The 23,576-nt window shown below is 41.0% G+C and overlaps 1 long non-coding RNA gene across 2 annotated transcripts in view; it reads right to left on the bottom strand.

Annotated features, from left to right (window-relative positions):
• Positions 1-2,410: 2,410 nt before the first annotated feature.
• The window catches only part of LOC123480401 (uncharacterized), a 55,092-nt gene continuing 33,926 nt past the window's right edge, over positions 2,411-23,576 (bottom strand). The window contains exons 2-4 of one of the 2 annotated variants that reach the window (XR_006656406.3): positions 20,221-20,353; positions 3,810-3,878; positions 2,411-2,907 (exon numbers count right to left, since the gene is read on the bottom strand). This is a non-coding gene — a long non-coding RNA (uncharacterized lncRNA). The remainder of the gene's footprint in view (positions 2,908-3,809; positions 3,879-20,220; positions 20,354-23,576) is intronic. The other variant, XR_006656405.3, reaches the window with a different exon arrangement.

Here is a 23,576-nt window from a genome sequence, read left to right as displayed (position 1 = left end):
AGCTCAATGGATTGAGCACCTCCCTGCAAATTGAAAGGTCCCTGGTTCAATTCTGGGACAGGGCACGTGCCTGGGTTTTGTGCAGGCCAGGACCCCAGTTGGAGGTGTGTGAGAGGCAACCAATCAATGTTTTTCTCCCTCTCTTTCTCTCTCCCCTCCCCTCTCTCTGAAAATAAATAAAATTAAAAATTTTTTTCAGTTTCTACTGTTTATTCAAAAAGAAACTTTCTAATAGACTTTATTGAACTTTGTATTAATACAGTAGTACATAAAATCACACTGTTTCTTGAATTAGGTTACTAAGAAAAAAAGTAGAGCTATCAATTGTTTTAAATAGTGTATTTAATCTTTTCATGCAATATAGTACCCACATTAGGGTGACTGGAAGGTGGTCTTAGTTCATATTCCTTTTTTCTGAAATAGTACTAACAGTGGCCAAAAGTTGCAACCTCAGAGAAACTATAAAGTTGAGAGTGCTTTCCCTTTTAACCAACTTCCATTAAAATGGTTTAATACATGCTCTTATTTACTTAGAAAGAAAAGAAGGAAGGGAAGGAAGGAGGGAGGGAGGGAGGAAGGAAGGGAGGAAGGAAGGGAGGGAGGGAGGAAAGGAAAGAAAAGAAAGACACAAGGAGAAGACAGCCATGTGGTGACAAAGGCAGAGATTGGAGCAATGCTTCTACAAGCCAAGGAGCACCAAGGATTGCCAGCAAAATGCAGAGGCTAGGAGAGAGAGAAGGAAGGACTCTTCCCTACAGGAAGGGGTATGGCCCTGCTGACACACTGATTTTAGACTTCTAGCCTCCACAACTGTGAAGGAATAAATTTCTGTTGTTTTAAGCCACCTGATTTGTGGTACTTCATTACAGTAGCCCTAGAAAACTAATCCAGAAAGTTTTCTCCAAAGCATGTCTACCTGGGCAAACCACTGTTTCCAAGTGTTCTGCCTGCTTTCATATCTTCATTTCTAATTAAAGAAAGCTTACACACAGCATTCTAAATTCGTGATTTAGTAATTTCATTAAATGATAAAAATTAATGCATGATATACCAGATATTCAAGAAATGTAAATTACTACATGATTGTTATAGCAACATTCACGCTAATTAACATGTCTTAAGAAAGGCCATGCATGTGTATCAATTAATTAGAATCGTACAATCAAAAGAATAAAATTGCTTCTTTGGGGATGTAAAATAAATAAATAACTACAATATTGCTATTAGATAGCTGGCAATGTCCCTTTGAACCTATTTGAGTGTTAGAAATTGATGTATAATTTAAATACTTTTATAGTTTAGATTTGATATTTAGAAGAAACTTAGACCATTAGAGAAAATTGTTTTATTTTTTACTGGTCAACAAAATTCACTGTTTATTATTATTAAAATATCAATTTTTTTTAATTTTTATTGTCATTCAATTACAGTTGTATGCCTTTTCTCCCCATCCCTCCACCCCGCCCCAGGTGAACCCACCTCCCTCCCCCACCTCTACCCTCCCCCTTGGTTTTGTCCATGTGTCCTTTATAGTAGTTTCTGTAATCCCTCTTCCCACTGTCCCCGCCCGCCCCCCCCCCCCCGCCCTGGCTATTGTTAGATTGTTCTTAACTTCAATGTCTCTGGTTATATTTTGTTTGCTTTTTTCTTTTGTTGATTATGTTCCAGTTAAAGGTGAGATCATATGGTATTTGTCCCTCACCACCTGGCTTATTTCACTTAGCATAATGCTCTCCAGTTTCATCCATGCTGTTGCAAAGGGTATAAGCTCCTTCTTTCTCTCTGCTGCGTAGAATTCCATTGTGTAAATATACCATAGTTTTTGGATCCACTCGTTTGCTGATGGGCACTTCGGTTGCTTCCAGTACTTGGCTATTGTAAATTGTGCTGCTATGAACATTGGGGTGCACAGGTTCTTTTGGATTGGTGTTTCAGGGTTCTTAGGGTATAATCCCAGCAGCGGAATTGCTGGGTCAAAGGGCAGTTCCATTTTTAGTTTTCTGAGGAAATTCCATATTGTTTTCCACAGTGGCCTCACCAGTCTGCATTCCCACCAACAGTGCACTAGGGTTCCCTTTTCTCCGCATCCTCTCCAACATTTGTTTGTGGATTTGTTTATGTTGGCCACTCTGACTGGTGTGAGATGGTACCTCATTGTGGTTTTAATTTGCATCTCTCTGATGTCTAGTGATGCTGAGCATCTTTTCATATGTCTCTGGGCCCTCTGTATGTCTTCCTTGGAGAAGTGTCTGTTCAAGTCCTTGGCCCATTTTTTAATTGGGTTGTTTGTCTTCCTGGAGTGGAGTCGTGTGAGTTCTTTATATATTTTGGAGATCAGGCCCTTGTCTGAGGTATCATTAGCAAATATGTTTTCCCATACTGTTGTTTCTCTTTGTAATTTGGTGCTGTTTTATTTAGCCATGCAGAAGCTTTTTATTTTGATGAGGTCCCATTTGTTTATTCTTTCCTTTATGTCCCTTGCTTTAGGGGATGTGTCTGTGAGGATGTTGCTGCGTGGAATGTCTGAGATTTTCCTGCCAATGTTTTCCTCAAGGACTTTTATGGTGTTACGACTTATATTTAAGTCTTTTATCCATCTTGAGTTTATTTTCGTGTATGGCGTAAGTTGGTGATCTAAAATATCAATTTTAAAATAAAATTATGTAGCACTATTTTCACAAGAAGATAAGAAAAAAAGATGTGCAAGTACCAAGACAAAATAAATTTTCACAGTGAATGAGCTTATTTCTATTGTGTTACAGTTAGAGAAAACTGTTTTAAAATGTATTGTATATTTAAAAAATACTATGATGTTTATCATGCTATGTGAAGAAAAGGAGCTGTGACTTATTTCGTATCTTGAAGCAAAGACTGTGTTAGAGACTCATATCCATATTCTTATCAGACCTGAAAAATTCACAAAAGTTCAGAGGGTTTGATTAGAAAATGCATTAATTCCTAGACAAGGGGTTGTCAGCTATAACCTACATGCCTAAATCCATCCCTCCACACTGGGCTATGACAGGCCACAAAGAAAATCAAAAGAAGAATAATATTTTGTGACACATGAAAATTCAAATTTCAGCATCCATAATAAAGTTCTATTGGAACACAGCATTCTTTGCTCATTCATTTACATATTGCTTTTGCCTACTTGTATTAGTTTCCTATTGTTGTATAACAAATTACCACAGACTTTGTGTTTTGTTTTTTGTTTTTGTTTATTTTTGGGTTTTTTTTATTGTTATTCAATTACAGTTGTATGCCTTTTCTCCCCATCCCTCCACCCCACCCCAGCTGAACCCACCTCCCTCCCCCCTCTCCACCCTCCCCCTTGGTTTTGTCCATGTGTCCTTTATAGTAGTTCCTGTAATCCCCTCTACCCACTGTCCCCGCCCCCACCCCCCCACCGCCGGCTTAGTGTTTTGTTTTAAGATTTTATTAAATTTTAGAGAGAGGGGAAGGGAAGGAGAAAGAGAGGGGGAGAAACATCAATATGTGCCCACCCCCTACACACTCCCCACTGGGGACACAGACTTAGTGTTTTTTTAAAAAAAACCACGAATTTGCCCTGGCTGGTGTGGCTCAGTGGATTGAGTGTCAGCCTGCAAACTGAAAGGTCGCTGTTCAATTCCCAGTCAGGGCATGTGCCTGGCTTGCGGGCCAAGTCCCCAGTTGGGGATGTGCAAGAGGCAACCGATTGATGTATCTCTTGCACATCAATGTCTCTCTTCCTGTCTTTCTCCCTCCCTTCCCCTCTCTCTAAAAATATATAAATAAAATCTTTAAAAAAATCAAAAATTTATTACCTCATAGTTTCTGTAGGGCAGAAGTCTGTGCAGGACTTAGCTGGGTTCTCTCTTCAGGGTCTCACCAGCCTGAAATGAAGGTGAAGTTAGCTTGTAATTTTCCTTTATGATAATAGCCTTGCCCAGTTTGACATTGAAGTTATACTAGCCTTGTAGAATGAGTAGGAAGGGATTTACTGCAATCATTATGTAGTACTGAGCTCATCTATTTCTTGAATGTTGGATGGAACTCACGTGTATAACCAGCTATCCAGGGGGTGCATAGTAAGTTGTATATCGGCTTCTTGGTTGGTTGGTTAGTAGATTTACCCACTGCTTCAATTTCATTAATAATCATAAGTCTGCTCAGTTTTCCCATTTCTTCTTGAGTAAATTTTGGCAAATTGTAGTTTTATATGAAATGATCTGTTTCATCAAAATTTTCATATTATTGGCATAAAGGTGTTTATAAAGTTCTCTTATTATGGTTTAAGTAACTTATCTACTGTATCAGTTACTTTAAACGTATTCTCATTCTTATTGTTTATTTGTGCCTTCACTCCTTTTATTCCAGAGTGTCGTCTGCTTTATCTTTTTCAAACAACCAGGTTTTCATTGCATTTTTTGTTATTTGGGAATGCATTTACAAGATGAACTTACAAAGGCTATGTCACACTTAATTCTCTATTTAATCAATAATGTTTATTAGAAAGAATATAACTATATGAGAAGAAATACAAGCTTTAACAATAGTTTTCTGTTAACATAGCACCCAGGTATATGAGATCAAGCTTATCCTGGCATACCTAGAGTGTCTATTTGTCATCTTTATATTCATATAAAAACTAGCATTTTATTTTGTTGCTCTTTTTGATTTGGTTTTGTATTCTATTTTGTTAATTTCTGCTCTTAGCTTTTTGAAACTCTTTCCTTCTACTTTCCTGTTGTTTTATTTCTAACAATTTCTTAAGTTACTTTTTAGCCTTTCACCTTTCCCAATATAAAAAGTTAGAGGTATATATTCTCCCTAAGTATTATCTTAGTTGTACCCTCACAAACTCTGGTATTCAGTATTTTCAGTCGCTCAGTTCTAAATATTTTCTAGTTTTCAGTACAATTTTTCTCTGACCTGTGTGATATGTGATTATAAACATCCAAGTATATGTGGCTTTAAAATTATCCTCTTGGACAATCTTCCATCTGCTTTAAGGCACCCACTGTAAATTTCCTGTATGTTGTTTGCACCACTAAGACTTTAACAAATACATGTGGATATTTGTTGGAGTTCACAAATTGTCCTTCTGTTTCACTTTCTCATACTCATGAAAAGGCCTGGAAACAGGTATATATTCAAAACACAGCTCAATGTACCTAAAGCCCCAGGATCTTTGGGGGAGTTTTCATAGGGGGCTGACAAGATGGCAGCAGAGTAGGAGGATATTTCTCACACCTCCTCCCAGGACCAATCTGGAAATAAAACTAAAGAGGCAAACAGCTACCCAAAATAACCAAACAAGACTGACTACCTGAAGAGGAGAAATTTAAACAAGCATGGGCAGAAAATACCTCAAGACTGATAGGAAGGGCAAGGACACAAAAGGGGTCGGTCCTGCACGGCTGTGGGAACTTCCCCCTGAGAAGAGTGAAGCCTGGACCCCAGAAGGAGCTCCTAAGCACAGAGTGCCAGAGCTGAGGTCAGCCACCCATGTAGCACCTAGTAGTGAAAGGCAAGGGTGTTTCTATTTGCTGAGGAGAGACGGAGTCCACTGGAGACAAAACCACTATTTTTTAAGGGGCCAAAGCACAGGTGTCTTTGTTCATAGCCAGGCAGCTCTGGCTCTGGTGAAAAGGGGACAGTGTGGACTGGAGCTGCCTGAGGAGAGACTGGAGTGGGAGGTTTGGGGAGAAACATGGGGATATGGCTACTGGGATCCCTATGCCAAGATATCCCTTGATACCATAGCAGTCATTTTTCTTTTTTTAAATATATTTTATTGATTATGCTATTACAGTTGTCCCATTTGTTTCTTGATTTTATTCCCCTCTTCCCTGTACCCGCCACCATCATTCCTTCACCATAATTAATGCCCATGGGTTGTATATATAAATTCTTTGGCTTCTCCATTTCCCATACTATTCTTACCCTCCCCCTGTCTATTTTGTACCTACCATTTATGCTTCTTATTCCCTGTACCTTTCCCCCATCCTCTCCCCTTCCACTCTCCACTGATAACCCTCCGTGTGATCTCCATTTCTATGATTCTGTTCCTGTTCCAGTTGTTTCCTCAGTTTGTTTTGTTTTTAAGTTCGGTTGTTGATAGTTGTGAGTTTGTCGTCATTTTACTGTTCATAGTTGTGATCTTCTTTTGCTTAGATAAGTCCTTTTAACATTTCATAGAATAAGGGCTTATCCTCCTTTAACTTGACCTTATCTGGGAAGCACTTTATCTTCCCTTCCATTCTAAATGATAGCTTTGCTGGATAGAGTCATCTTGGATGTAGCTCCTTGCCTTTCATGACTTGGAATACTTCTTTACAGCCCCTTCTTGCCTGCAAGGTTTCTTTCAAGAAATCTGCTGATAGTCACTTATGGGCACTCCTTTGTAGGTAACTGTGTCCTTTTCTCTTGCTGCTTTGAAGATTCTCTCCTTATCTTTCATCTTGGGTAAAGTAATTATGATGTGCCTTGGTGTATTCCTCCTTGAGTCCACTTTCTTTGGGATTCACTGAGCTTCCTGGAAATCTATTTCCTTTGCCAAATTGGGGAAGATCTCTTTCATTATTTTTTCAAATAAATTTTCAATTTCTTGCTCTTCCTCTTCTCCTTCTGGCACCCCTATGATTTGGATGTTGGAGCGTTTAAAGTTGTCCTAGAGGTTCCTCAGCCTCTCCTCATATTTTGAATTCTTGTTTCTTCATTCTGTTCTGGTTTAATGTTTCTTTCTTCCTTCTGCCCCAAATCTCTGATTGAGTCCCAGTTTCCTTCCCATCATTGTTGGTTCCCTGTACATTTTCCTTTCTTTCACTTTGCATAGCCTTCACTTCTTCCTCCATTTTGCAACCATATTCAACTATTTCTGTGAGCATCCTGATTACCAGTGTTTCGAACTGTGCATCTGATAGGTTGACTGTCTCTTCATTGCTTAGTTCTATTTTTAGAGCTTTGATCTGTTCTTTCATTTGGGCCATATTTTTTGTCTCAGTGCACGTGTTATGTTACAAGGGGTGGAACGTTAGGTATTCACCAGGGTGGGGCAACCCACTTGGCTGCATTGTGGCATTGTATGTGGGGGAGGGGTCCAAGAGGGAACAATGCTGCTTGCTTGGCTCTCTGCCTGCTTTCAGTCAGTTCCCCTGCTACCCACAAGCAAATTGGGCTATTCTGGTGCTGATTCCTGGGCGGGTGGGTTTGTGTACATTCTAGAATTCCATGGGTCTCTCCAATGAACTCTCTTGTGAGGCTTGGAGTTTCTCCCACTGCCACAATCCCCATAGGTTTTTACAACCAGAGGTTTTGAGGATTTATTTCCCTGCACTGGAACCCTAGGTTGCATGGTCTGTCTCGCTCCCCAGTGGCTCCCCCTGGTTTATCCACACACAAATGTGGGACTTCCCAGTCCACCAGCTGCCACCTTGCCATGCATCCTCTCCACCCCAGCTGCCCATCTCTGCCCCTCCTACCAGTCTGAGTGAATATTTCTTCTTTAACTCCTTGTTTGTCAGACTTCCATACAGTTCAATTTTCTGGCAGTTCTGGTTATTTTTTGTTTTTCAATTGGTTGTTATCCTTCTTTTGGTTGTCTGAGGAAGCAAAGTGTATCTGCCTATGCCCCCATCTTGGCCAGAAGTCCCATTTTTCTTAAACTGAGCAAGCCCCTCCCAGGGGAAAAACAATTACCCTACTCTGTAGAATATTTCTCAACCTACCCTCTGGGATCCTGCTTGCCCCACCCTGCATCTTTTTCTCTTTTTCTTTTTTTCCTCCTGCCCTGCATCTTAACCCCTGGTGAGGAGAAACATAGTCAGATTCAGTGGGTGTCAGAGACTGGCTTTAGGGCACAGTCATTCCATACACTTTCCAGAGAACCAGATGGGCACTTCCCCCCACATGAAGCTGTAGAAACAGACTCCTGATTTCTGGCAGACCCAAACTCTGGGCTGTGGAGGTCCCACCAACTTTTCTACTAGGGCCTCCCCCCTGCCAAGTTCAGGGAAATAATCAGGGACAGACTCAGATGTGTGCCTTGGGGGTGGGGGAACACACCCACCATCTTACTTGAAGTCTGAACACCACCTTCCCCTATGAAGATCCAGGGGTCTCATCCTTCCAATTCTTCCAGAAGCCCTCTCAGAAACAGTTGGGTCAGTGATAAGACTGACAACAGGGAGCAGGCAGAGGCATGTGGAGACAGAAACTGCAGTGCCTTGGGACATTTGTTGACCCATCCCTGAGCCTTGTGCTGATAAAGCCATCTTTGCATAGCAGCTTGGCCTACCCTGGGAGGAGCCAAGCTCAGAGGAGACAGCCACAAACTGGGGATCTCTTATAGCTTTGAACAGGCTGCCTAGGGCTAGGCGTGAATAGCACCTAACATTGGCTTACTCCAGCTTCAGAACATCAGAGCTGTATCCAAAGGGAAACCCTAGCAGACAGGCACTAAGTCTGTTATTTTTTTCTTTTTCATCACCTGTTTATTATTTTTATTTTTCTTCTAATTTTCCCTCTATTTTTTTATTTCATATATCTTATTTTCTTATTTTACTCTTTCTTTTTATACCCTATTTTTCCTTTTCTTTTCTTATTTGTTTTTTTCTTTCTTTCATTCTTTTTCTTCTCCTTCTCCTTCTCCTCCTTCTCCTTCTCCTTCTTCTTCTTTTTCTTCTTCTTCTTCTTCTTCTTTGCCGTTTTCTTCCTCCTATTCCATATGCTTGTTTCTGTTCCTTCTCTACTCTGCTCTCAAAATGATTTTTCTTTCCTTTGGTCTTCTCGTATTTTTTCTTTTACTATTTTATTTCTCTTTCCTCTTTTTAAAAAGATTTTATTCATTTATTTTTAGACAGAGGGAAAGGGAGGGAGAGAAATATCAATGTGTGGTTGCCTCTCATGCACCCCTAATGGGAACCTGGCCCACAACTCAGGTATGTGCCCTGACTGGGAATTGAACTGGCAACCCTTTGGTTTGCAGGCCAGTGCTCAGTCTACTGAGCCACACCAGCCAGGGCTTCTCTTTTTTTAGTCTTTGCCTTTTTGTCATTTATTTTGCTATTTTGGGGGGGAAGAAGGACTTTGTTTGTTTTTATTTTGTTTTATATGTTGTTTTGTTTCATTCTGTCAGCACCTGTACAACAGCATACAGATGTGGTTGGGGTTCAGCCCCTCAGTCAGCTGGACAGAGGAGATCCCAACGACAAATGGTCCAACAACAATCAAGACCCAAATATAGCAGGAGAGCAACATAGCCCACAGAAGAGACATTCCTAGAACATTGAGCTCAGGAGAACAAGGAGACTGCACCACTGGATCCCACAGGACTCCTACCACATAAGGCCACCCAACAAAGATAGGAAGTCAAAGCAGATCTATCTAATACATAGAAACAAATAAAAAGAGACAGCTAAAATAGAGAGACAAAGAAACAATGCCCAAACAAAAGGAGAAATCCCCAGAAAATGAGCTAAATGAAATTGAGGTAAGCGATTTATCAGACGTAGAGTTCAAAGTAATGGTTATAAGGATGCTCAAGGAACTTATAACTACATCAGCATGAAAAAGGACATAGAAACTATAAATAAGAACCAGTTGGAAATGAAGAATGCAGTATCTGAAATGAAGAATACACTAGAAGGAATTGAAAGTAGGCTTGATGAAGCAGAGGATCAAATCAGCAGTTTAGAAGACAACGTAGGAAAAAAAAAACACCCAATCAGAGCAACAAAAAGAAAAAAAAAAGACTTAAAAAGAATGAGGATAGTTTAAGGGAACTTTGGGACAACATGAAACATAACAATAGCCACAGCATAGACATACCGGAAGGAGAAGAGAGTGAGCAAGGAATGGAAAACCTGTTTGAAGAAATGATGACAGAAAACTTCCCTAACCTGGTGAAGGAAAAAGTCACACAAGTTCAGGAAGCACAGAGAATCACAGTCAAGACAAACCCAAAGACTCTATCTACCCTCAACCACTAAAAAAGAAAATCGTTAAATCCCTAAATTTAGAGGAAAAAAACCCAGAATATTCTCACAGAAATAGCAGAGAGAGAGCCCTCTGGCAAACAAACAACTTAAAACAAAGCAACATGGTAACCACAAAGGAACTCCAATCAAAGAATCTAAGCTAATGCTGAGGTTTTCCTACTTGCCAGGCACTGTTGACTCATGTAACTCCTACTAAGCCAAAGTAAAGGACACTTCGTCAGGTGCAAATCCAAGAAGCTCTTATTGCAACAGTCAGAACTGGGTGTGTGGGCTGGAGGCAGGACCAAATATATCATGAAGTTTCAAGAAACTGAAGGCAGTGTTGAATAAGGAACCAGAGTCAAGGCCTACTGGCAACATTTTGCTGGTGAAGCAAAGAAAGACTGCAAATTGTGAGCCACCCTTCTAGTGATCTTTGTTGGTTTGGCTGAATTAAAGATTAAAAGAATTATTCACCACCACCACCCCCTAAAAAAGACCCATACCAAGACACATCATAATTAAAATGGCAAAGTTTAAAGACAAAAAGAGAAATAAAAACCTTAAATGTAAATGATTAAATGTTCCAATCAAAAGACGTAGGGTAGCTGAATGGATAAGAAAACGACCCACACATGTGCTGTCAACAAGAGACTCACCTCAGAACAAAAGACCTACACAGCCTGAACATGAATGGATAGAAAAATTTTACATGCAAAAGGAGATGAAAAGAAAAAAGAAAAAAGCTGAGGTAGCAATACTTATATCTGACAAAATATTTGTGCTTGCAGTATTAGTGTTATATTTATTCCCTGGCTGGGTTTGTGGGGAGGTTGAGCAGAAGGGTATTTGTTTGTTTTTACTGGAATCTATTTAATATACTTTTACATTTTGTAAGGGTTAGTTTAATTAAAACAAGATCATATTATCCATGAATTCACTTAACTTGGCATAGTAAATGGGAAAAAAACCTTGAAATACACTATGAGTATAGCACTACCACCAAACCATCTGTGCTGTGGAACTCCCACTCTTCTTTCAGGATACCCTGTGTCCTATTTCTGACACCAACTGTCAGACATAAGACTAAGTGAGCATACTCATGATGTCAATCCATATGTTGACTATTAATATCTTACTTCTTGGTTTAAAATATGAAAAGATGTTCTAATTTTTATACTACCCCCAAAAGATTGATGTTATGGTTCAAATTACACCCCCCAAAAAAGATATGTTGCGAGGCAGAAAACTGTACTTGAACAACAATAAAAAAATAAGAATAACAACAACAAAAAGATATGTTGAAGTACTGAACTCCAGTACTTCAGAATATGACCTTATTTGGAAATAGGGCCTTTACAGAGGTAATCATGTTAAAATGAGGTCAATAGGGTGGGCCCTAATCCAATATAACTAATGTGCTTTAAAGAGAGGAAATTTGGACACAGGCAGAGACACAGAGAGAATATCCTATGAGGATGAAGGCAGAGATTGCAGCAATTCATTAACAAACCAAAGAACACCAAAGATTACTAGCAAACCATCAGAAGATAGGAAAGAAGTATGGAAAAGAGTTTCTCTCACAGCCCTCACTAGAAATCAACATTGCTTACACATTGATCTCAGACTTCCAGCCCCCAGAACTGTGAGAGAATAAATGTTTGTACTCAGTCTGTGGTACTTTGTTACTGCTTCTATGTTAGTGATATTAATTAGTATTAGTATTAATGTTACTAATGCACTTGGGAAGCATTAATCTTCTTTACCATGTTAATGGAACTTGATGTCTTTAAAGATACTTCTTGACTTCTCTAATTCACAATTTTTAATGATTTTATTCAATAGTAGAAGACAATAAATGGTTGGAAATATTTTAAACTAATTTCTTCATTCAACAAATATTCATTGAACTGATACATAACACTTACTGAAAATACGGCAGAGAATAAAACAGACAAGCTCCTCCACTCATGGAACTTGTGTGCCATTGGGGGAGACATACATGAAACAAATAAAGTAATATGTAGGGACAGAGATTTTAAGTGATGTTAAGAAAATACAGTGCATTATGGGAGTATAAGAGAGTGTTCATAGAAGTCCGCTCTGAAGAGGTCATCTTTCATTGTCTTTTTAGAATTTTTTTTTAGAATTTTTAATTTTTTTCAATTACAGTAACATACATTATATTAATTTCAGGTGTACAACATAGTGGTTAGACACTTACGTAACTTACAAAGTGATCACCCCAAATACCTCTAGTATGGAGAGATAATGTGTAAGCTGAGATTTGAAGGAGAAGGATCCCCATGTAAAAGCAAGGGGAAGATCATTTCGGGCACAGGGAATTGCATGTGGAAATACCTTAGTGTGTTTGAAGAACAGGGGGGATATCAGAACTTGCTAATGCACTGTATATTGTGGGTAATGACAGATAGGAAACAACCAAAGATGACTAACTTGGAGACTTGGTTCCCTGCCTGGTGTGGCTCAATGGATTGAGCGCCAGCCTGCGAACCAAAGGGTCACTGGTTTGATTCTCAGTCAGGGGACATGCCTGGGTTGCAGGCCAGTTCCCCAGTAGGGGGCACTCAAGAGGCAACTGCACATTGATGTTTCTCTCCCTCTCTTTCTCCCTCCCTTCCTCTCTGTCTAAAAATAAAAATAAACAATTTTTTTAAAAAGAAAACAAATTAAAAAAAGAAACTTGGTGAACAGTGGCAGCTATTTACTGAGGTGAAAAAGACTGTAGGAAGCACAGATTGGGTCAGGGTTGAAATCAAGAGTTCAGTTTTAGACATATTGAATTGAAAATCTAGTAAATCTTCAAGTGGAGGTGTCAAGTGGACAATTGAATATATAAATTTGGAGCTCAGGGGAAAGGTCTGAGTTGGAGATATAAATTTGGGAGTCATTAGTATAGGTGGTATTTAAAGCCATGGGACTGGAAGGGATTATCACAAGAGTGGGTATAACTAGAGAAAAGAAGAAGGCCAAAGACTGAGTCCTGGAGCATTCTGACATTTTGAGATTAGACTTTGTCAGATATGTACTGTAGTCTGAAACTCTCCTTTCCCAATTCTGCTGCCTAATCCCTTTCTGTTCACAAGTATGAGGTCTGCATCATGGTCTGAGGCATTTCCTACCTAATCCTACTTCCTCCCACTTTGTCTTTCCCAGGCAGTACTTCCAGAAAACCTCTTGCCCTCCTAACTCTGTCTTAGTGTCTGCTTCCCAGAGGCCCTCAGTTGGCACAATTGGACCTAGGACTGGTCTGAGAAAGCAGAGGTAAGGTGGGATTTTAGGACTGGATTGCATACTACCTGAAATGAAACGAGGACTTCATCCTAGGTGGTATGTGGGCCATTGATGGTCCCTGGTAAAAGATGGTGGCCCAAGTGCTAAAATTTTCACTGGTAGTGAGTTGGGAGAATGTTCTGGTGAAAGATAATGCTCTTGCAAGTGCAGTGAAAAATAAATGTGGATAACATTGCTTCCAAGGAGAGTGGAATTGACTGGTCGTTAAGTTTCACTGACACCCTGTTGAAGGATTTTTTTTTAAACTGCTGAGGACAATTAACAATAGAAAACTAAGTGTAAATGCCAGAGTGTCTCTTTGGTAGCTCATGAAGAGGTCCTTATCTCCTTCAATGAGTGAGCAGAAAAACCTAAAGACCAAACTAAGAACTTAATAATCAGAGTCACCAAGCTTCAATGATGACTGAATGCTTATCCAAGACAGGTCTGTTATGCCAAGGTTAAGGCTGTAGTTGGGAAAACTGAGGATCATGTTGTGAGGCATGGGAACATCTAATTGGATGCCCCTAGAGATTTTTGGCTCCCCAGACTAAATCCACAGAGCCTGTAGAATTAACCCACCCTCTCTATTAAGGGCTACCATTCATGCTACCCCTTAAAAGAAGACAGTATAATGGTCACTCCCCTATAAGGCAACAAGACCTGCTTCCTCCTATTTTCCTGGCTATCAGGCCAGTAACTAAGGTTAAGTCAGGGTATAATCCAGCCAGAGATATGCTGGGCTTGTTAAGAAAGAAAAGGGTCTATATACCAAAGAAGATGTAACACCTAGCCAACATATATTGGAAGAAGTCAGAGAGAGATCCCATGGAGAGGACTTCAAGGGTATTTGATCAATTAGGCCAGAACATAAGCCTGGATAAGGGAGAGTTTATTGACTTGGGGCATTCTCTTGAGATGCAGGACTTAACACCTTGGCAAGGACCCTAGAGGTAGGTGCAAACCTGCTATTATGGTGGCTCCTAAAAGCCTGGAGAAAGTGATGACCTACACTGGATGAGGTTTAAATGCCCAAATTGCCACAGCAAATGGTAAAGGAAGGAATTAAAAGGCTTGGGGAAGTGTACATGCTGGAGCAGATATGTTACCTGATGCCACAAGACCCACCAGAGAATTATGTTGCATGGGAGGGCTCAGGAGACATACTACCCACCAAAGCCAAGAGGAATACACTGGTGAGAGGGATGCCAGCATCACCAATAAGTTCTGTGGTAGCTCTGCTCTGCAAGGCAGGGGAGATGGTAGGAGGGACAATCACAAAGTTGGGCTCATTAATAGAGGCTAACATAATAAGGACCAGGTGGCTGTGTTTAACTGCCCTAAGCGAGGCCACAATAACCACAGTGACTGGCAAATTCACAGGACCAACCAAGGGGACTTGACCATCAGGGAGTCAAGAGGATTAATAAACTATGGTGTCCCTAGGGGTAAATAAATAGACAGCCAATAAGGATGTTGTTTAATTATATAGTTTTTTAAAGCAGCAACAGAAAAGAGACCAAGGATTAATACCCCAATAAAAAGCCATGATCCTCTACCCAGTTCCTGGACCTGAATCAGTTTTCAGGCCTACAACCCATTGATTGAAGAGGTGGCTAGGTCCCCAGGAGGAAGAACCCTGTATCACCATGGCAATTACATACCTAAATGATATGTCCCAGTCCTTCTCTGAAGGGACCTATGGCCATTCACTTGGGTGACTGTATACTGGGGAAAGAGGAGACATTTAGAGGACTACTAGAGATTGATACCCAGAGACCCAAAGTGTTTAGCAAGGGGTTCGGGTAATAAATAGGGAGTTAGAACACAAATTTGGATAAGAGATATTTTCTAGATACAGAAGTCTCTCTTGGGATCCAGGATTTAACACCCTGGCAAGGACCCTGGAAGATGGTGCAAAGACATTGTTAAAATGGACCCTAGAAGCATAGAAAACATGTTGGCTGACACCTAGTTGGGTAGAAATGCCTGAATTGCCATGACAGACAGTGAGTGGAAGGCTCAGAGTGGAGCCTGCTGAGTGACTGTGGTATGTGAGGTCAGAAGATCCACTGGAGAAATATATTGTACAGAACAGCTCAGGAAATACACTGTTCACCAAGATCATGAGAAGTGTGCTGATGATAAAGCACCAGTATTATTAAGAAGTTCATACAGCACTGCTTTGTAGGCCAGAGCAGATAGTAGGAGGGGCAATCACACAGCTGGGCTCATAACTAGCAATGGGAATGACAGGGTGTCTTCCATCCTGGAAGGACCAGCAATGCATCCTCATAGAAATGATATTTATTCTGGGTGTGGTTTTGTCTTTACTGCACACAGAACCTCAGCCAGTACCACTCTCCAGGATTTTAAGGAATGCCTGATCTGCACTATAGCATCTGGCCAGGGGACTTATTTAAAAGCAAAGAAAATGTGGGAGTGTGATCATGACAATAGGATCCTCTGACCATGTCACATTCCACACCATTTAGAAGTAGCTGGCCTGAAAAAGTGGTGGAATAGCCTGCTGAAGGTACAGCTGAAGCACAAGCTCAGAAGCAATACTCTGCAGGGATGTGGTACCATCCTCCAGGATAAACTGTGAATGCTAAATCAGAGACCTGTCTATGGCACCATTTCCCCAAGAGGACAAATACATGGGTACAGGAACCAAGTGGTAGAAGCAGAAATAACCCCAAATATCATCATTCCAAATACCTACTAGTAGAAACACATTGTGCTTTTGATGATGGAAGGAGACTTAACTTGGGGTGGTGAATACACAATATAATGTATAGATGATGTATTATAGAATTATACACCTGAGAGCTATATAATTTTATTTACCAATGTCACCCCAATAAATAAATTTTTTTAAAAAGATATAAGGTTAAGAGACAAAAAGAGAGAATAAAGAGGAGTATTACATAATGATAAAGGGGCCAATTCTCAAGAAGACATAACGATCCTAAATATATATACACCCAACAACATAGCATCAAAATAAGTAAGGCAAAACTCAAAGCTTCAAGGAGAAATAAATACACCCACTATTATAACTGGAGACTTCAACACTCTTATGTAAGTAATAAATAAAACAGGCAGAAAATCAGTATGAATGGAGAAAGGATAGTGGAGAAAGGAAAAGATGGCTCTGAGAACAACTGCAGCAAGGTGGGCTGTAATTTTTCCCTCTAACCTCCTCTTCCATGTTTCTCCTTAGTAAGAAAGGCCCACAGGAACTTTGAACAGGTTTGGAGAAGTGAATCCATGCAGCACAAAGGGTGGACTGTGGCAGGCATGGAAGTGTACGTGGCTTAGACCTCCCTTTGAGAAAGACTTTGCCATCTATCTGTGAGGAGCATAATTAGCTGATAGCCTCCAGCTGCAGCACCTTCTAAGATCAGCCAGTGTTCTTGACAAGGCCATACCTTCCCTCGGAAGACTCCAGCCAATGGCTGAGCATGGTGGCAGTACTAGGGCCTGGTCATTTCTGCCTAATGTGAGACTCTTCTAACAGGCAGTCTTTCCTCCAGAACTCCCCATTGGGTTGATCAAGACTTTATCACACCTGACTCACAGTCTAAAGCCATTCTGCCCAATTCTTCTTCCTCCTCACCATCCTTTCACATGTGTCAGATTTGTATTATGGTCTAGGAGATTTCTCTGCCCAGTTTTGCTCCCTGCCATTTTATCTTTCACAGCCATTATTTCCAATCAACATCTTGCATTCCTAATTCCATATTAACATCTGCTACCTGGAGGAACCAAATCGGTACAATTAGCCACTCACCACAGCAGTCCACCTTGGAGAAATTTTACAGAAGACAATCAAGCATTTCAAGAGTCTCTTCATTATGATCAAAATGTTTTCAGCAACTTCACCAGTTGAATTCACAACTAGGTAATTCAGATAATGAAAACCATTTAATACCCCAAACTCACAATTTCCATGAAGTCACATGTGCTGCAGCTATAGTTTCTGTAAATATTGCATTCGGTTTCCCTTGCATGCTACAACACTGATGAAGCTTGTTGTAAAATCATAAATGTGGGTTGTTTCAAGCCAAGCCTAGTCATTCTTATGATCATTCAGAATGAAGGTTTTTCCAGAAAGATGCAAATTTTTCTTGAAAGTCAAATAGTCAAGTGATGACTTTTCCTTATGAAAGTCGGTGAGAAGATGATGGCATAGGCAGACATGGCTTGCCTCCTTGCGCAACCACATAAAAATTACAACTAAAATATAGAACAACCATCACTCAGAACCATCAGAAATTGAGGCGAATGGAACTCTGACAACTATGGAATTAAGGAAACCTCATCCATCCAGACTGGTAGGAGAAGCACAGATGTGGAACGGGCTGGTCCCATACCCACATTTGCGGATAAAAATTCAGGAGGGATATCTCAGGAGCGAGGAGTCCCAACACCACACCATTCTCCCAACCCAGGGTTCCAGTGCCAGGAAGATAAGTCCCCACAACTTTTGGCTGCAAAAGTCAGTGGGGATTGAGTTGGAAGAAGAAACTTCTGGAGCCCCAAGCAGTTCCTCTTAAAGAACTCACACACAGACTTAGACTCACTCCCTCTGAGCTCCAGCACTGGGGTAGCAGCTTGAAAGGCACCAGTGGCATACAGGGAGGAAGGGAAGTGTCTGACATCAAGGCAAGCAGAAGCCATTGTCCCTTTTCTAAACTCTCCCCCCACAGAGCCAGCAACCAGGTGCCATATCTGAGACTCCATCAACCTGGCTAACACTGTTTGACTCACCTTGGAGATCCCCAGAGACTCCACCCCACACAATCTATGGGCCCACCCAAGCTGCTTTTCCATATGAATGTCTGGCCTTGGATGCTGCACAACTTCCCAAATCCTCTCAAACAAGCAACAACTGGCCTCAGTGAGCCCCAGGCCAGGCACTAACAGCAGCCAGACTAGATTCACAGACTGACTTTGCTTGGAAATCTCCAAGCCCAACACAAACAGCAGCCATCTCAGATTGCTTTATAGCGCAGGCAGGGTTGCCTCAGGCAAAACACAGGTGGGGGCTGACCATGGCCTGCAGCACCTGGGAAACCCCAAAGCCTGTGCACCCAATGGACAGCTATAGACCATGTTGGAGCACCACCACCCTGCCCCTGCACAGTTAATCCTCCACAGAGGGTGGGGGTTGGTGGTCAGTGGTCATAGGCAGTCCTTGTAGCTGACTGGCCTGGGTAAATTCCTCCCATTGACTTGCCAACAGCAACCAAGGCTCAACTACAAGAAAATGGTGTACTCAGCCCACACACAGGTTATACCTGGAGTACCCAGTTTGGGTGATAGGGGAGACTGTGCTACTGGACCCTACAGGACACCTACTACATTAGGCCACACTACTAAGACATGAAGTCAAAGCAGCTCTAGCTAATACATACAAACAAACACAGGGAGGCAGCCAAAATGAGGAGACAAAGAAACATGACACAAAAGAAAAAAAAAACAAAAAACAAAAACAGATCGAAACTCCAGAAAAGGAGCTAAACAAAATGGAGATAAGCAATCTATCAGATGCAGAGTTCAAAACAATGGTTATAAGGATGCTCAAGGAACTTAGTGAGGACCTCAACAGCTTAAAAAAAAAATCCAGTCAGAAATGAAGGATACACTAGTGGAAATAAAGAACAATTTATAGGGAAACAACAGTAGAGTGGATGAAGCTGAGAATCAAATCAATGGTTTAGAATATAAGGAAGCAAAAAACAACCATGCAGAACAAGAAGAAGAAAAAAGAATCCAAAAAATGAGGGCAGTGTAAGCAGCCTCTGGGACAACTTCAAGCGTTCTGACATTCACATTATAGGGGTGCCAGAAGAACAGAAAGAGCAAGAAATTGGAAATCTATTTGAAAAAATAATGAAAGAAAACTTCCCCAATTTGGTAAAAGAAATAGACATGCTAGTCCAGGCAGCACAGAGAGTTCCAAACAAGAGACAAGCAAAAAGACCCACTCCAAGACACATCACATTAAAATGCCAAAGGTTAAAGATAAAGGGAGAGTGTTCAAAGCAGCAAGAGAAAAAAAGTTAGTTACCTACTTGGGAGTTCCCATAAGACTGTCAGCTGATTTCTCAAAAGAAACTTTGCAGGCTAGTAGGGATTGGCAAGAAATATTCAAAGTCATGAAAAGCAGGGACCTACAGCCAAGACTTCTGTACCCAGCAAAGCTATCATTTAGAATCGAAGGACAGATAAAGAGCTTCTCAGACAAGAATAGACTAGAGGAGTCCATCATCACCATACCATTATTATATGAAATGTTCAAGGGACTTATTAAAGAAAAAGAAGATCAAAACTATGAACAATGACAAAAATACATATCTATCAATAATTGAATCTAAAAAACAAACTAAACAAACAAGAAGAACTGAGACAGAATCATGGATATGGAGAGCGTTTTGATAGTTGCCAGATGGGAGGGGGTGTAGGGGAATGGGTGAAGAGGTGAGAGGATTAAGAAGTACAAATCGGTAGTTACAAAACAGCCATGGGGATGTAAAGTACAGTGTAGGAAATGGAGTAGTCAAATTATTTATATACGTGACCCATGGACATGAAGAATGGTGCAGGGATTGCCTGAGGGAATGGGAGGTGCTTGGTGGAGGGGGGCAAAGGGGGAAACATCAGGACAACTGTAATAGCATAATCAATAAAATATAATTTTTAAAATGTCAATGACTATCTTGGACAAAAGTAGTTATTTATAGTCATTGCCCACCTCTTCATAAAGCTGAAAAAATTCCTTAACATAACTGACAAGTATTAAATGCTTCTCTTAAATCTTCATGTTCAGGTGGAGAGGGCTTTCCTATGGACAACAGTGGGTGGCAGTGTTAGTTCGGGTAGATTAGACTCTGCTCTGATATCAAATAAACCCTGAAATTTAACTGGCTTAAGACAAAGGGTTATTTCTCACTCATGCAAAGTCCCATGAGATGGTTCCTGTCTGAACAACTCTCGTAGATAGGTTTGCTCTAAGTGGTGAACTCAGGGGTCCAGGTTCCTCGCATCGTGCTCTGCCATTTCAGAGTCCAGCAGAGAGATTCAGCCTGAAAAATTATGAGGGCAATTGTATGGGTTAGGCCTGGAAGTGACAGTTATCAATTTTACCGATGTTTCATTGGCCAGAACAAAACCACATGGCCTCACTTGGCTAAAAGGAAAGCTGAAAAATATAGAGGAGAACACAGATACTGGTGTACAGTCTCTGCCATAATAGACTCTACTTTTGGTCTAACAGCTTAAATACGTGAAACAAGCTCTCAAGTTGGATTTATCATAGCTTTAACAACTTTCCTACTTTACCTTTGTATATCACCTTCAGTCTAAATTATTCTCATGAAATCATCGATACACTTAAAGTCTTTCCCTATCTCAGTTAATTGCATCACCACCCAATCATTTACTCAAGTCCAAAATTTGGAAGTTATCCTACCTTCCTCTACATGGAAATTAGAAAAAAGAAAGAGTCAAAGAGCCCAATGCAGGGGTGACTCCAGAGCAGCTTCCATGAATATTATTACAGTCCAATAAGAAGGTACATTCCTACAATGAAAATGGGTTGATACCAATACCTGTAAAGAGTGTCCTAATATATTTCTCTAACTTCTCATTGTAGTATGTATTTCTCATAGGCAATTAAGATTTACCTAAAGGGAATGTGCGTACTCAGGTCTGCCTAGCTGTCACAATTGATAAACAGACATTCTAATTCATATATCAGTATATTATAAGTTAGATCATTCATTCATATATTCAACAAATGTTTATTGAGTGCATATCAGCCTACTATATGCCATGACACTGTTCTACATGCCTGAAATATGTAAGTATAAAAAACAGGCAAAACCCATGCCCTCAAGCTTATATTCTAGTAGGCTAAAGAAAGACAGTTTTTTGAAAGGAAAATATACAGGGTAGAGTTTCATAAGAGTCTCCCCAGAATGTGCCATGCTGGTAAGCAGATTATTTTAAGCTGAAGGCAATTAAAACTCAACAAACTAAAGAAGAGGTTTTTTGTTTGTTTTTTTTTTTTAATTTTCCCCTTTACCTGCCTAAAGAAATTCAGATAGAAAAACCTGCTTTAGGAAGGAAATCCTAGCATATCTACCTTAGCAAATATGGACTAAGTGTGGCAGACAGGGAGGGTCCAGACAAGTCTGTTTTTAAGACTCCCCTCTGTGTCCCATTGTTTGAGGGTGCCCAGGCAAAGATTTACTTACCACATGTTTTCTCTTTTGCATCTACCTGTGAATTGCCTACTTTCCCTTTGAAGTCCCAGACCCCTACTTCTCACTCTTCAGGACAGAATATACCTCATCTTGCCTCACTGTCTTTGTAACTTTCATGCTCATGTGAGTTCCTGGTGCACATGTATTAAAACTTTATTTTTTCCCATTAATCTGTTGTATGTTATTTTAATCATTTAACCAGCCTGAAGAACTAAGAGGGGAAGAGGAAAGTTTCTCCATCTCCCACCAATAGTATGTCAGACAGTGATAAGTTATATAAAGAAAAAGAAAGCAGGGGAAGGGACAATGGTGGAAGCAGAAAGACCTGTTGGGAGAAAATTCCAACCATGTAAGTGAGAAGTGAGAAGATTTAAAGAGAAAAATGAATGTCAGGCATGACTACAAGATTTTGGCCTGAGTTACCAAAAGAACCAAGTTTCCATTTACTGAGACAGGGAGGACGAGGGGAGGGGCAGATTTGGTGGGAAAGACCAGGGGTTTGGTTTGAGACACATTAGGCTTGAGACATCCATTAGCTGTCCAAGAGGAGCTATTAAGTAGGCGTCTAGGTATGAAAATCTAGAAGTCTAGGGCAGAATTCCAAGCTGGAGATACATATTTAAAAGTCATCAGGACACAGATGGTATTTCAAGACATGAGACTAGATGAAATCACCATGGAAATTAGTTTAAATAGAGAAGAGGCTCAAGGACTGAGCCTGGAGTACTCCAATATTTAGAGGTTGTGAAGATGCGGAAGAAGTAGCTAAAGAAACTGAGAAGGACTGACCAAGAGTCAGTCTCCTGAACCAGCTCATTGCAGGGTCCACTGATAAAGCTGAATTTCTGGGTCTACAAAGCTAAGAAATAAATAGCAAGGACCCCCATCAAGGTACTGCTGTCTTGTGAAGTCTGGCTAAGTAGTCAGTTTGCCTTCTTTTTGACATCTTTTAAATGCAACAAACCTCATGCAGTTTATATGCAAAATAGCAACTGAGACAGGCAGTAAGCCAGGACAAGTGGAATAAGAAAACTGAGACAGATGGCTAAACAAACTGGCCAAGGAATTTACAGCCAGATAGAGGTCACCTCCGCAGAGATAGAATCTAGGCCTCAGTTGTCTTTCAGCTGCAGGCCCAGAAAAGCAGCAAAAACAGGTGGGTGACGCCAGAACCCATTGCAAAGATTGATGACCTTCTGCCACTGCATGGACCAATCAGTGGAGGCCACGACCCTGAAAGGGCACACCTGGAGAACTGATGGATATTCTGCTGAAACCCTCCCCTAAGATTCCTGCCTTCAAGACAGAGATAAAAGCCTCAAGACAAGGGAACAGCTGGCGCCATTCCCTCCCCCCACTTCTTCCCTCTCTTCTTCCCCCACAGGCATGCATCTCCTAAACTCTAAGGGCCCCCAAGGGGAACAGCAGGCAGGGGTAGCTCATCCTGGGCTAACCCCTTGAAGCTGTCTCCAAGACCCCCTTATCTCTGACTTCCCAGGGAGCTAAGGCAGCCCAGCCTAGGCTCTCCTGTTGCTTCTTCTATGCTGAGCCCTTCCTTGTTTCACTGTCCCCAGCTTTAGTAAACATACCCCATAGTCACCTGGCTTGTGTTGTGAAATCTTTTGTGCAGTCAAAAACCCACACACTGCCGGCTGGCCCTAGGCAGTTCCAATCAGGGCCAGGCCTCTGTCCAGTAACAGCAACGACATGGCCATATTGTGGTAGATATGGTGAGTCTCTGGTTGGGGATGTCAAACACCAGAACTGTAGGTGCCACTTTTGTTGAAGGAGCTCAGCCCTATATCCTCAAACAGACCCTCAGGCCCAGTTTTGGAGAACACCCAGAACGCACACTGAACAAATTCCCAGGGCCCCAATAGCTCAGGGCTCCATGGCTCATTGTAGCTAGCTGCTGCTTGCTACCTTCACTGTTGCTGTCAACACCAGATGACCTAGAAGTAAAGGAATACTTTACACTAGAACACCTGGACCTTACTAGCAGGTTAGGGTCAGGATGAGTGTTAAGTTAGGGTTAGAGCTG

Source organism: Desmodus rotundus, chromosome X (genome assembly GCF_022682495.2).
Source record: "Desmodus rotundus isolate HL8 chromosome X, HLdesRot8A.1, whole genome shotgun sequence".
Taxonomy (NCBI): domain Eukaryota; kingdom Metazoa; phylum Chordata; class Mammalia; order Chiroptera; family Phyllostomidae; genus Desmodus; species Desmodus rotundus.
The sequence above is the reverse complement of the archived record's forward strand: the minus strand, read 5'-3'. Positions and strand labels throughout refer to the sequence as shown.